Source organism: Corylus avellana, chromosome 2 (genome assembly GCF_965113065.1).
Source record: "Corylus avellana chromosome 2, dhCorAvel1.hap1.2, whole genome shotgun sequence".
NCBI lineage: Eukaryota > Viridiplantae > Streptophyta > Magnoliopsida > Fagales > Betulaceae > Corylus > Corylus avellana.
In genome coordinates, this window is record NC_142491.1 from 21675950 (window position 1) to 21680821 (window position 4872).

The 4872-nt window shown below is 33.2% G+C and overlaps 1 pseudogene; it reads right to left on the reverse strand.

Moving 5' to 3' along the window:
- Positions 1-400: 400 nt before the first annotated feature.
- LOC148587481 (small nucleolar RNA SNORD90) lies at positions 401-502 on the reverse strand (annotated as a pseudogene).
- Between the last annotated feature and the right edge of the window lie 4370 nt (positions 503-4872).

Genomic DNA, 4872 nt, shown 5'->3' on the forward strand with positions numbered 1-4872 from the left:
TGCATGCAAAATGATGTTTCTCATGCTAGCTAAGTTTTTGTTTCAAAATATAATTGCTTTTTAAATGTGACTTTTTTTTTTTTGGGGGGGGGGGGGTTTGTTTGAATTTATAGAACATTATGTCAATTTTAATCTATCATTCATTTCAATCGTTTGACCTTCTAAGTACGTGTGTAGTACGTAGTGATCACTACAAAAAAAAAGGGTATTTTTTGACGTGGCAAACAGTAACTTATGTTTGCCACGTCAAAACATATTGACGTGTCGAAGAAGACACGTCAACAGATATATTTTTGACGTGACGCGCTGTAACACGTCGTGTGAAATTGACACGTCAAAAGGTTTTGACGTGTAAATTCACACGTCAAAAACTTTTGACGTGTTACACTGGCACGTCAAAAACTTTTGACGTGTGTAATTGACACGTCAAAAGTTTTTGACGTGTAGAATCCACACGTCAAAACTTTTTGACGTGTCAATTACACACGTCAAAAACTTTTTTTGTTTTTTGTAAAAAACAATTAACATTAATTTTGATATAAAAAAATGTGTATTAAAAAACAATTAATGTTAATTGGCTTTAAAAATTAATTTTTATTGTCATTAGTATAAATTACTTGGTAATGATAATTTTTTAAAAAATTATCATTAGTGTATATATATCATGCATGCATCAATCGATCAGTCTAGTAATATCAATATGATAGCTAACCATATTATTTTTTTAAAAATATATAAAACATACTTGATACATTTATTTTATAAGACCCGCAAACCTTACATGAATTCGGCAAACACAACATATGTGGTCGGTCAATGGATACATCTAATTATCTATACATCTAGAATATTAATTGTAATTGGACAATGTGTTGTATAAGAGGAAAAAATTATATGATAGAGTAAATATAATTTTAATAAAATTAAAATAAATATAATTTAAATAACATAAAATATTGGAATTATTTATTACAAGTTTTTGTGTGGCACGTCAAAAAGTTTTGACGTGTCATGCATGACACGTCAAAAAAATTTAAATTATATATATATATATATATATATATATATCAAAAATGATTTTAATTGAAACTTATAAAAAAATATGCATTAAAAAACAATTAATGTTAATTGGCATAAAAAAATTAATTTTTATTGGATGGGAAAATTATACTTTATCATATTAGTATAAATTACTTGGTATATGTAAAATTAAGATTTCAATTGGTATAAAAAATCAATTATATCATATTAGTATAAATTAATTAGTATATACATATATATATATCACATGCATGCCAATTAGTTAGTATTATAATCATATACTGTTGTACAATTAATATTAATACATGCATATAAATCAAACATTTCATTCATATATATATATATATATATATATGATATGAAATTCTCATGCATAAATAATTCTAGCTAGTAATATTAATTAAACAAATTCATTTTATTATTTGTACGTTTAGAGTATTAATTTGTTTATCATCTAATTATAAGTTTTAAGTATATTGTATGGATAATGTGTTATATAAGAGAAAAAATTGATACAATAAATAATGTTATAAATTAAAATTGTATATTTTTTAAATTTAAATTCAAATTCTTACAAAAAAAAAAAAAAAAAATTAAAAGAGTTCTTGATGTGCACACGTGGCACGTCAAGACTTCTCCTCGGGAAGGCGCGCTCGCCAGCTGCGCCTTCCCTTGCTTTTTTTTTTTTTTTTTTTTTTTTTTCTTCCTTTCTTTCTCCCTTCTTTCTTCCTTCTTCCCTCTCTTTCTTTGTCTCCCCCGCGCAACTCAGCAGACCCATTTCATCCGCCATTTTTGTTTCTCCATCAGCCCCCTCTGCGCGCAGCGTCTCTTTCACCCGCGTGCTCTCTCTCAGCTCGGCCGTTTTCTAGGCCTCTTTGGATCACGCGCGTTGTCTCTCTCTCTCTCTCTCTCTCTCGCTGGTTCTCTCTCTCCCTCGGTGGTCTTCTCTCTCACCGGCGTCCGTCACCGCCGCTGCTCCCTCTAGCGACCAAGCCATTCTCGATGAACTATCAAAAATCAGGTATATATATACCTGATTTTAAAATTTATATATATATATACCGAAAATGCTAATATATATATATATACAGAAAATTAGTTTATATATATATATATATATAAACTAATTTATTTATTTATTTATATAAATTAATATATAGATTATATATAGATTATATAAATATATTATTATATATTGTTGATGTAGTTAATTATATTAGCAAATTTAATTTTTTTTACAAGTTAGCTAATTAATTTATTTGCTTAAGATTTATGTTATGTAATATTACTTGTTTGATATATATGTTTTGTATATAGTGAAAATATTGTTTAATGTATTTGCATGCATGCATGCAAAATTACGTACCCTCATATATAGTTTGAAATTTGTTTTTTTGTTTAGGATTTTGCATTTACATTTAGACCCATATTTGTGTAGGTTTTTCTTTTGCACATTGTCGTAACCAAATATATATATATACAAATAAGAAATGCATATCTACTTTGGTCGACCGTTAATTTATGATTAGATTTTGTAAATTTATAATAAGTATGTACATGCTATGATCGAAAAAATAAAGTAAGAAACAACTAACATAGGTTGCTTGATTTGTTTTATATACACTACCCATACAAATGCATAATGTTATAATAAGTAGACTAAAGAAAACCAACATTTAACCTAGCTAGGTATATCTAATTTATTTAGGGTCCCCCTATATAACAAAATAATTAATTTAGGTCTTACAACTTCAGGTTATGTAAATGTCAGAAAAAACGAAAACAATAAATTTGCAGCAAATAAGATAGCCACATATATTTTATCTAGGTTCCCTATGTGGCATGTCAAATGTTTTTAAATTTGGACCTTAATTTTGTTTAGGTTTTGCAATTTTTGATTATGTAGATGTTATAATTAATACTTAATGTGTGTGTTTATTTGTAAAAAATATACAAAAAATTGTAACGATGTACTTAAACAAATACACAAAAGAAAAGAAATAACATCTAACTAACTAACTTAGATTTATTTTATTCAGTTAGGGTTACAGTAACTAAAGCTATGGACAAGAGTTGGATGACAAAGTCTAGGGGTACGAGGGAATACAGAGACGGGTGTAGATCATTCGTGGAGATTGCAGTTAGTAACTGTACAATCCCTGATGGAAAAATTCACTGCCCCTGTAACGTGTGCCGTAATAAGTAGCGCCACCCGCCGGATTTGGTATTTGACCACTTGACAGGGGGTAAAGGAATAATGATTGCATACAGAACTTGGTATTATCACGGGGAGAGGCCTGTTCGGTCTCCTGTTACAGTGTCTACTTCGACTCCCACGATCATAGATCAGGGTATAGGCACAACACAAGGTGAAACCATGCAATCAATGTTGCGTGATCTATTCGGCATGCACAGTGTCGTGGAAGACAATTGTGAGCCTGAAGTGGAGGTGCAGGGGAATGAAGAAACTATGAATGAAGCAACTGACGAAGGTGGCGTACTAAAGTACAATAACTTGCTTAAGAAGGCAGAGAAGCCACTTCATGATGGGACCAAACATAGCAAGCTTAGTGCTACTGTACATCTGTACAATTTGAAGTGTGTTGGCGGACTTAGTAACGCAATATTTTCATCTTTTCTTGAATTCATCAATCAGTTGCTGCCTCCTAGTGATGAAAGTTTGTCAGTTAATACATATGAGGCAAAAAAGTTTCTAAGGGACATGGGCCTCGGGTATGAGAAGATCCCGGCGTGTCCTAATAATTGTATGTTATTTTGGAAGAACAATCAGGATTTGGATACATGTACTGTTTGTGGAGTATCTAAGTGGAAGGATGAAATTCAGTTGGATGAGGATGGGCAACCCATATCATCGAGTAAGAAACACCCGGTCAAGGTGTTGCGGTGGTTTCCACTCATACCACGGCTACAGAGATTGTTTATGTCAGAGCATACTGCTCCTTATATGAGGTGGCATACAGAAGGTCGGACTAAGGACGGTGTATTGAGGCATCCGGCTGATGGTGAAGCATGGAGGGCATTCGATAATTTGCATCCAGACTTTTCGGCGGACAGCAGGAACGTCAGGCTTGGACTAATCTCGGATGGATTTAATCCATTCGGGAACATGACCACATCCCACAGCACTTGGCCTGTAATGCTTGTACCGTATAACTTGCCTCCTTGGACGTGAATGAAACAAACATCATTTATACTATCCCTGATAATCCCGGGCCCAAAGTCACCTGGGATGGATCTAGATGTCTACGTACAACCCTTAATTGAGGAGTTACAGGAACTATGGACTGTAGGTGTATGCACATTTGACGTGTCCAACAAAAAGAACTTTGTGCTGCGGGTGCAGTTGATGTGGACAATTAATAACTTCTCAGCATACGCAGATTTGTCTGGGTGGCCTAACAGGGATGAGATGGCATGTCCCTGCTGTATGTACTTGACGAGGTCCACACGGTTAAAGCATGGCAGAAAATTTTGTTATATGGGGTACAGGCGATACTTGCCCATTAATCATCCGTGGAGGAGGAATAAAATAACATTTGAAGGAAAACAAGAATTCGAATGTGCCCCAGATGTGCCAAGTGGAGATGACATTCTCAGACAATTACAAGATATGGCAAATGGAGATGAGAATGCCGGTAAGGCAAGGACGGATAATGAGAAAAAAAACAAGAAACGGAAGAAGAGTGGGCCGACAGAAAGAGAAGGCGAGACTGCTAACGTATTGTGGAAGAAGAAAAGTATTTTCTTTAGGTTGCCGTATTGGAAAGATAATCTATTGCGGCACAACCTTGATGTCATGCACATTGAAAA